Raw genomic sequence first — 11,277 nt, 5'->3', positions numbered from 1 at the left:
TTTAAAGTTGGCCTCTAAAATGCTCATTCTAATTACTCGCCAATCATAGCATTTTCCTTATTTGTTTTGTTGTGATTCGAAATCTCTTCCACTAATCCAACAAAGAAGATTAAGGTGGAGTCTTCAAATTTGCTTTGTTTGTGCTTTTTTTTTTACACAAGCTCGACATTTGCTTTAGCTGTGTTTGTGATTTAATTCGTTGTAAACTATCCGTTATTTTTAACACTTTTATTTAAGAAGTGATGAACAGCTAAGATTAAATAATAATTTATTTTGTTTTTGAGCACTTCAATTGTTTAGCTTTTGGAGTCAGGGGATTCAAATTTAGTTGGTGTACATGTGTACAAAGACATTTGAACCAATAAAGGGCCCCACGCACATATTGTGAGTATAAATCCTATCTCGTAGGTATTAAGCGACATTACTGCTTAATTAATAAATAATATATATATATAATGCTCTAGTGTCTTTTCCCTTAATTACCATATTTAATTATTAGTTTTCTAGGCTGAGATAGCACATGTAGTTTGTTGCATGAAACTTATATTTAAGCGTGGTGGATATTAAAAAAGCTTGCAAAAATAATAAAATACATTGAATCTCATCAAGATTATTATATGAAAATCAACTGGGTTCGTAATTAATACGCCTATATATTTGTTAAAAATAAGCTCGTTAGTAACAAAAGATTAAGGTACGTATGTAGTGATTGGTCTTCTTTTCATCCAAATCCACCAAACAATTTTTGCTTGGAGCTAAAGAGAGTAGCTCCAAATTGTACTTTCCCGGATGATCTGCTGACAAAAATGGTATTTAAATGGAGTTGTTTGAAAAAATATATATATATAAAAACAATATTTTTCGGTCTAATATAGAAAACTAAGGAAATTTCATGCTACTTTTGAATCTTATAACATCAGTAAGTTAACTTCCACATACATCAAAAAGCTTTAAATTTTCTTAATTTTCAAATACTCCATCACAAAGTTAAACCAAACAGATAGAAAACTTTTTAGAATTTATCTGATACTAAACGGATATGATTTCGAATATAGATATCAAAAACAAAAGCCTAGTGAATATGGATTCAAATATGAATTTTGACTCTACCCAATCCGAACCCGAACTTGATCCGAGTCTGGATTTATTTTACATTATATATAATATGTATATAAATATTTGATGTTATATCTGAATTTATATTTTAAAAATTTAAAATTTAATGCAATATATTTTGAAATATTGAAAAGAGAAATAATTGTTTTGGGTTCGAAATTTCAGGTTCAGGTTCGAGTTCGTTCGGGTTTCAGATTTTTGGTTCGGATCGGGTTCGGATATGGGTTTTTAAAATCCTTCGGGTTCGAGTTCGAGTTCGGATTCCAGGTTTGGAGTCAGATTCGAGTTTGGATTTCTAAAAATTCGTCTCGAATCCGACCCGTTGACAACCCTATCAGTAAGTGTAGAAAAATTACTTCTTGGAATTATTGAATCTAAAATTACCGAACATGCTTTCTTGAAATTCAAGCATTGTCAAAAAAAAAAAAAAAAAAATAAAAAAAAATTGGATGTTGTATTCGCACTACATCATAGCAGATATATAATAGTAGGTGAGTGGAGACTAATTTAGAACGCTCGCGTGCATATTAAAACCTCACCTTTGTAGTTAATAAACAATAATTATTTATGCCATTAATTAAACAAAAAAAATTCTCCCATGCCAGAAACCTTTTTGATAAATATTAATTTTTAATGATGTGAATTAAAAATTAATATGTGAGCACTAATGTGAGCACCTTCGGAACTCGCCCCACCGAACCAGAAACACCCACAAACAGCGAAGAGACGATATTGAAAAGAGTCGAGCATTATGTGAGCACTAATGTTTTCTTCTTGGATTTTCTTTTTTTTTAAAGAAATTCTAAAAAAAACAGAAGTTCTATAAATATAGACTAAATGATATTGNTGCTATTGATTTATTTTTAATGATGGGATTTTCAAATCGACGATTCGCATCATTAAACATAATTAATCTAGACCACATAAGTTATCTAGAAATTAAATGTTATATTTTTTCAATATTGTTCTCTTATACATCGATCAGGTGGGCATCAAAAAATGATGATAAGATTTATAATTAAGATCAAGAATATAGATCTTGTTTTAAATAGTTGAAAAAAGTTTCTAATAAAAATTCAACTGATTTGAATTTTTTATTCGTTAAACGAGGAAATACCTCTTATCAATCATTAAAATTATAAATTTTTCGATCCTTTAATTAGTAAGTCACTGATATTAGGAAAAACTAAGATTCGATCAATTTTAAATATTTCAAGTATTCTAAGTCATGTTCATCAATTAATGCTGATCCTTAATTTAAAGACTCTATCATCGAAAATAAATTAATAATAATAAAACGTATTTGCTTTTAATAGTATATACTGGCTCAACTCTTAATATTTTAATTTTTCCATAGTATTTACGCCACATAGACTTGGGGATAGAAATTCTACAACATAGCTCTTGTAATAAGTCAGATATTTATGTGGAAATGGCAGGCGCATATCTTTCATAACTGCTCTGTAAATAAGGAACAACGTGGGCCTAGCTTGGTAATATGGTGATTAAAAACACTATATGTATACTATAGAATGTCCAAAAAAATACAAAAGTGCTTTCAATATTTGTTTTTTTTATACTATAAAATTATGGTTGCAACAGTCATCAAAGAAGTATGTTTCGATGGCGATTATAACCGTAATTTAAGAGCATTGAGCTTTTAATAATATAAAAATAATACTTTTAACCATCATTTTATCAATCTCCACCTTAGTAATCATAAAGATGTGAATATCAACACTGGTTTCAGCTAGCAAGGAAAAGAGGAGAGATGGAAGCTAACAATGATAAAAAAAACTATTAATGAGAGATAAAGGGACATAGAAGCTACATATATTGGGAAAAAAAGAAGAAGGAGATTTTGCTTATATATCTTGTCTTCCCGGCATCCCTTCGCCTGGGTCTCAAATCGCTCCTCGCCGGCGTGCTTGACTGAAGAGTTTTGGATTAAAAAAGCGAAGAAAAAAAAAAAAGTAGAAATATATAGGTTATGGCTACTATACTCTTATAAGCATAGAGCCTTTCATCCTCATAAATTGTTTTTAATGATTGAACTTTCGAATCGACGATCCACTCCGTTAAATATGATTTAGAGTATTTGAAATTTATGAAAAATAAATTTTGTAATTTTTCGAAATCATAATAAAGTTAATCAAGTGGGTATAAAATGAACGTTCGAAATCGAACGACGTCTTAAAAATAGATGATCGGATCCTTCAATTTAAGATCGGAGTTATTGATCTTTACCTATGTAGTGAATAGAATTTTCTATAAAAAATTCAACCGATTTCGATTCTTTTACACCGTTAAACTAGCAAATATTCCATACCGATCGTTAAAAATTGTTAATTTTGTGACATTTTGATCGTAAGGTAAATGATGTCGAAAAATTATAAAATTTGATTTCTAAACGTTTTAAATGTTCTAGATAACGTTTAATGCTGTGGATCGTCGATTCGGAAACTCAATCACCGAAAATAACTTATGAGTACGGGAGCGATCGTACTCATAAAAGTATAGTAACCGGACTCTCTCTATATATATATATTAGAAAAAAAAATTTTCATCAATATTTGTCTGGTTAAAAGAAAAATAAATAAATAAAAAAAGTTATACGTAGCTTGAGTTTTTATTTTCGGCCGAAAAACAATGAAAATCAAAAACTTCAATTTTTTTTTTTTCAAATTCGTAAAAAATATTTTTACGTCAAATCAAATAAAAAAAAAAGCAATTTTCATAACAAAAATAATTTTTGATTTATTTTACGCTGACCCAAACACCCTCTAAAAGAAAAAGGCAAAACAGAGTACTGTACGAAGATTCAGAGATTACTCACTTTGTACAGTAAAGATAACTGATCACTAAAAGACTCCTATGAAATCGACAACTGCAACTAGAAGAATACAAAGGACTCATAGTTCTAGTCCCTGCAAATAAATATTTCCAGAGTAATACTTCTATACTTTTTTCTTTTTTTTTTTTGTTATCGTTCATTGACGCGTATTCAACGGTTTAGATTTAGTTTTTTTAAAATTGTGACTTGCAGGTCACTTTGGAAAAGGTACCGGTTACCAGGTACCTCAAAAAAGAATATTTTTGTCTTTTAATACATAAGCAATTTAGTCATTATACATCTACTATATTTTCAAAATTTTTACTTTTTCCTTGTTTCTTTTTTCGATCTCTATCTTTCCTTTCATATTTTGACATTTCATATAAAAAAAATTTCAAATAATTTGACAATATGATCATTGAATTTAAACTTTAAATAGTAATATGAAATTCCACTAATTTAAATTTCACTTTTAAATTTAAAATTTAATATTATATTCAAATTTATATTTTAAAATTTTAAGTTTCATATAAATACTTTGAAATATGGTAAACATAAATAATTGTTTGAATTGTAGTCTTATGATTTAGGTTGGTTTTGGGTTTCGAAAAATTGGTCAGTTTTGAATTTGGATATGGATTTTTGAAATTCGTCGAGTTCGAAAATAAGTTTTGTGATTGTTAGTCAGATTCGAATTCAAATTCCTAAATATTTTTTTTCTCACCAATAATTCTAATCTTTTTAATTTATATGTTTAAAATTATATTTAAAATATTTATTAGCTCTAACAGTTAAATTATCATTCTGTTTAAAATATAAATTATCTTTACCGGTTCCAAATTGTTCTTAATGTTATTCGGTTCGATACGTTAAAATCAGATTCTTGATAGAATAGGTAAAAATCTGATCAGTCAAATTAATCGGTTCAATTTAGTTTTTAAATCATTGATGTCACGCCCCGGATTACTCGTTCCCTGGGTGCGCTGACAAACCCGCCGTATACAAAGAAATTTTTCCTGTATACGAAGCGATAGCTGTACCTGTAAATCATATAATACTATAAACAGTAGTATAGAGCTGCTAGAAGAATCAGTAGAAAACCAAACTGAGTTCCATATACGTACGCCAAAATCCAAGATCCAAAACGACTCGCACTAGCGAGTTGAAGATAGATATGTACATGAACTCCAACAAAACAACTACCGGCTGTAGGGGCACCTCTAGCTCGGCTCGTCGGGTAGGGCTCTAACTCGCGACGCCCTTACTTCGATCCTGATCAGCAATAGCAGCAGCCGAAAACGATGGCTCTGCAAAAAAAAGATGTAACAACAGGGCATGAGAACTACTGTAAAACAAGTAATCCTCAGTGGGTACCACCCTCAACACATCGGTCCACCCACTAAGTCTAGAGGAATAAACAGAAATAGTAAAGGAAAGCTGAACTACACTACAACTATATGCCACTATACTATCCTGTTCTAAACTAACCATCTGTAGTAAATGACAACACCAACCCAATCTCACGGGGATTGTAAGCATACCCGTCCCTGAGACTGTGAATACACCCGTCTCGCTCAGTTGAGACTATCCAGCTACCTCCATACTAATCAGTCCATGGAGAGCAAGTCTAACTGGCATGAACGACACCAACGCAAAAACACAGCGCCCACCTCCGGAGTGGCACTCGTGGGAGCTATCCAACCGAGTATGCAGCGTATCTCTGTCGAGCTCAATCAGGCTCCAACTAGCCAAAATCATGTAAACAGGGTCAAGACAGGTCTACAAACTGTAATAGACTGAAAATTGGTTACAAGCTAATTGTGATCAAAGTGATCACAATAATGCTAAAATGGAAATTACGTATTCTTAAACCTAATTAGAGGTTTGAGAACAGCAAATGAGATGTTTTGGAAGTGTGAGAATAGACATGAATGAAATCGAAGTGGCTAAAGACCTCCAATTGCTATTGCTACTCTAAAACTGAAATTTTTAGTCGATTTGGTCGAAATGAACCATATGATGTCAAAATGAAGGGGAATTGATTCCAAATTAAACTAGTAGCTTGTGAAAGTCCCTTGGCATGTTTTGGAAGTGTTCGTGTTGAAATCGGAGCAAAAACAGAAGATTTGGAATTTTCTGTAAAGAACGGGACTGAGAAAATTAGCAGAAAATGCACAGTGTCAGAAAATTATGAAAATTGGCGGAGATGTCAGGAACGTTGGTATGAGGCCAGATTTCAAGTTTCAGATTTTTCTGACACCTGTAGAGAGAGAAATAGCATCTGAAAGTTATCTGGTAAAGATTATAGTTCGGGACAGTTCGCAGTGACCAAATGGGGTCGAAACTGAAATGTTAAAATTTCAGTGGACTTGTTAAGTAAAAACGAACATTCCTGCCAAATTTGAGCTCAATCGGACTGTCGGAAGAGCCTATGAAAGGTATTTGATCCGAGTTGCGCAACGGACTTAAGTCGAGGGGCATTACGGTAAATTGGATAAGTTAGTGGATTTCCACTAACCTGCAGCCATCCTTATCCCCTGCCACTCCTCCCCCTTCTTGCTGCCTACGTACAGAGAGAGAGAAGGAGAAAGAGAAGAAGAAGAAAAAGGAGGAGAAGAAGAAAAAGAAGGAGAAGAAGAAAAAGAAGCAGAAGAAGAAGAAAAAAGGGTAATTTTATCTCTCTCCTTCTCCCCCTCTCCCTGCTGCAGTAGTAGTAGCAGGAGGAACAGCAGCAGTCAGCAACAGCTTGCGCAGCAGCCGCAGCAGCTTCAACAGCAGCAGCTGCAGCAGCATGCGCAGGAGCAGCAGCAGCAGCAAGCAGCTGCAGCTGCAGCTTAGCAGCAGCAGCAGCAGCTGCTGCCAGCAGCAGCAGCAGCTGCAGCAGCCAGCAGCAGCATCTGCAGCTAGCAGCAGCAGCAGCCTCAGCAGCAGCAGCAGCAAGCAGCAGCAGCTGCAGCCTAGCAGCAGCAGCTTAACCAGCTGCTGCCAGCAGCAGCAGCAGCAGTAGCTGCAGCAGCAGCAGCATCAGCAGCAGCAGAAGCAAGCAGCAGCAGGAAAGAAAGGAAGAAAGGAAAGAAAAGAAAGAAAGGAAGAAAAGAAAAAGAAAGAATGAGGAAAGAGAGAGATGCAAAATAAGTTAGGATTCTTATTAAACGGGGTTTTAATGAAAATTGACCCCGGCAATGCACTTTTGCAAAATAAGAGTCCTAATGCGAAATTGACCGCGTGTAAACCAAATTGAGGGTAAAACAAACGCGTTGGCGAAATCGGTTCGGCAATCCGACGAACCTACGCAAAGATATCGCCAAATGAAAATTTTCGGCTATAGTTGCCGCTTTATATAGCATTGAAATGCTAACTTGTAAATTATGAGCGATGACTCCAGTTTAATCTCTCCTAGTCTTATGTAAATGATAATTGAACATGCTCGAAAGTCTAAATTGACTTTTCGACAGGTCGACGACGTGCTAATTACGGTAGAGGCCGTTCTAGTCCGATTTGCACGGAGTCGCGAGAGATAGTCGTCGACGCTTTCCGAGACGTGGATTCTAGTTGATTGACACCACTACAGGTGGGTGGTGCTATCCGAAGTCTTTGAATCACCTTTTATGTCTATGGTTTTCCATTGAGCATATTATTTGTATTCATGCATCATAGGGTAGTGATATTATGCAGGTGATATTTGAATTTGTGAATGCTTATCAATGTTGAGGAAATGTAAATTTAGAATGTGGACATAGAACCCTATGAATGTATGGACTATAACAATAGTGAACTTGGTGACAGTCTAACTAGAGATTGGGTTAGCATCAAGAAATGAATTTGTGAAACTAGCATAAAGAACTAGTTAGAGTAAAGTGTGACAGTGTTTGTCAGTTGAATCCTCTAAAGGAGGATCAGATCATACTCACATTTGTTTGGTTCAAGTGAGGTCGCTCCTCCTTGAACGATGAGCTCCGGAGTAGTCATCTTTACTGGACCAGGAGGTGCGTCTCCCCCAGTTGACGGTCCCGTCGGGTGCAGGTGCGTCTCCCCGATATTTGGGATAGCGTCAGTGAGTAATTGTTAACCAGAGGGTTAACCAAAATGAATTGGGTAAATTCAGTGAAAGCATGCATACATATTTACAGTTTTCATATATATTGCTTTCTTTCAGCTTTGTACAGGCATTGTAGTAGTTACATATATAGTTGGTTACTATCTGCTTTACTTCTTTTGCCTACATATGCCTGAGTAGACCTAGTGGGTGAGTCGGCGAGGTCGGCGGCCGAACCCACTGGGAACTTTTCTGTAGTTCTCACACCACTAACCATACAGGTTCCAGTGCGAGTGTTGTAGCTGAGGATCGCGGCAAGGGCCCTGCAGCTTAGTTAGCTGACACCAGAGTTTAGTAGTTTACCATTTTGGTTTCATGTTACACATTTTGATGTATTGAAACATGTAAATGAATGTATTAAAGAGTTTGTAAATAACTAAATGTTTCAGTTATGTAAAGTTTTAAATTACAGTAAATTTCATTGTATAGTTAGTTTACTATCACTTGTGATTGTTGCTTGCCTTCGTGCAAGCCATGTATATTGAAATGTGATCCTGGGAATTGTTTATTTCTTTATACATGTACTCGTTGTTGTTGAGCCTTGGGCGGACAGAGGAGGTTCTGTCCGTTCGGCGTCTGTGTACGGGCCCGGATCGACCAAATTGGCGATAGCGGGACGTGACAACCAAAACCAGAAAAAATAGGATTTTTGGTTAGCTCTCGGGTAGCTCTCATTGGACTGTGTACCGGTACAGGGTTAATGGCTGTACCGGTACAGGGTTGATGGTTGTACCGGTACGAGATTGTGTACCGGTACACAGGCAGTTTTGAGGCAAACCCGAGGCTCGGGTTTGGCATTTTCGTGGGATGTGTACCGGTACGTGGGCCCGTGTAAGGGTACGCAGTGGTAGTTTTTGAGCAGTTTGAACTGCAGGGGGTTTTTCGCAATTGTGGCCTTTTATATGTATCCCCACGCTCCTAGGGCTCTCCCCTGAGCTGAGAAGGGTGGAGAACAAGGTGAGTGAGGCCCTCTCTCCCCCTCTTTTGATTTGATCTCCATTTTGAATGGATTTTGGTGGATTAATTCTTATTTTTGCCTTTTGGAGCCTTTTCCACCATTGATGAAGATTGGAGCTTGGTTTTGGTGCGTGGTTGAGGGAAGATCTTGGCACTTAGAGAGTTTGGAGCTTGGATTGAAGCTTCTAAGAGGTAATCTACTTGTTCTCTCCCTCTAGATTGGAATTTTATTGATAGTTTTGAGATGAAACCCTAGATTGGGAACTTAGGGTTTGTTTTGGGCATTTTGGATCTAGGGGCTTTTGAGCTAAATTGATTGGATTAGAACCCTCCTTTGGGTTGGATTGGAAGGGATTTAGCTCTCTTTTGGAGCTTGGGAGAGATTTTTACTCCCTAGGTGAGTTTTTGCGCTGTTCTTGTGATTGTTAATATTTGAGCTTATAGATGATCGTAATGCCCGTGTATCTCTTCGCTCATTACTTTTAAGATATTTTGAGACTCGTGGACAACTCCGTTCGGTGAAACGAGGGACTGCGCGATGGTTCGGTGGGTTTGACCTAGCCACACAATGAGAAAATCTCATTTGTGATGATTTGCGTATCGTTAAATGATAAAGCATGCATAATCATGTTAGATATATTTATTATGAATTTCAGAATGCTTAACATGCCTATGTAATGTATAGTAAATTTTTGGACCTCTATGTAGTAGAGTGCATACATGTGAGATATAGCATTCTAGTTGAGACTTGGAACCATGATTCCTAATATGAAAATGAACATTACTTTATGCTTTTAACCTTCATGCCCAATTGTGACATTAGGGACTTTGGAAGCCTAGAGAGGCTTGGGACTTAGACTATTTGAGAAATTGGGCCAATGTCATAAAGAGGCATTGGGCCCGGGTTATAGTGAACATTGGTATTAATGTCTTAAATGGGAACATAGAACGTGATTTGGGCTTGATTAGTTGTGATGCTTAAGTGTCATAAAGAGGCACTAAGCCAGTGGGTGTTGGGTTATCACATTGTGACATAGAGCTAGACCGTTGGGTTACTAGTAGCTATTGTCATGTTCGAGACATAAGGGTTGGATACTTGAGCCTTTGACTACGCTTGCTTGCCATTTGTGCTCATTTGCACATGCTTGTGAGGGTCGCTCCCTACAAGCCGGCACTTAAGAGTTAGCCTATGCGACCTATGTTCGCTCGTGCGGTATTAAGAAGCCTACGGGGTCGAGTGGGACAGACACATTTCAAGAGCAGGAATGTAGGGCTACCACAGGCACTTAGGCGGCACAAGCTAGACTACCTTGGGTAGGTCCTTAATTGGAAATGGAAATCGACACGGTGTTGAGTGTGTTATAATCACTACTAGATAGAGAGTAGTAGTTGGATTACTTGGACTTGCTTCTAGCATAGTTTTGGACACTTGAATATACTTACATACATGTAGTATGCTAGGAGATGTTGCTTATTGCATTCATGTAAACATTGTTTACCCTAGTAGAGCATGATTTTCATAATTTCATAAAACAAATCATGATTGTTACTTGTGGTCATGTAGGGACATACTTGTTCATTATGAAATAAAGGTGCATCTTAATTGACACAATGTAGTATCATAGCATTTTAATTATACTTTCTTAAATGCAAATTATTCATTATTATTGTTCTTTTCACTACAAGAAAATGATTTATAAGTGACGGTAAAAAGTTGTCACTAAAAATAAAAAATTTGTCACTAATAATTTTAGTGACGATAAATACCGTCACTATAAGTTGTCACGGTAGGTCCCGTGGCAAATAGATTTTGCCACGGAAAAACAAACATTGTCATTAAAAATAGTATTAATGACAAGTTAATTTTGTCACTAAACATTACCTATTTGTCACTAAATATTATTTACGAAATAGTTGAATATTAAAAATAGTAATCTTAGGTGACAACATATGCTGTCACTAATAGTTAGTGACATCACTATTCGTCACTAAATACTGCATTTATGACGATAATTATTTACTACACACTAATATTTACTGATAATAAAGTTTGTCACAGAATATTGCATTTATAACGATAATATTCATCACCAGTATATTGTCACTAATATTTAGTGACAACAAAATTTGTCACTATATTATCAGTCATAAAACGTTCTCTAATAATAAAAATGTATCATAATGTTTTACAAAATTCTATTTTAATGATAATACAAACTACAATAATATTTGATACAGCTCCAAGCAACCAACTGATATTTATGATAAAAGCAAA

This window comes from Ananas comosus, linkage group 7 (assembly GCF_001540865.1).
Source record: "Ananas comosus cultivar F153 linkage group 7, ASM154086v1, whole genome shotgun sequence".
In the NCBI taxonomy this organism is placed as follows: domain Eukaryota; kingdom Viridiplantae; phylum Streptophyta; class Magnoliopsida; order Poales; family Bromeliaceae; genus Ananas; species Ananas comosus.
The sequence above is the reverse complement of the archived record's forward strand: the minus strand, read 5'-3'. Positions refer to the sequence as shown.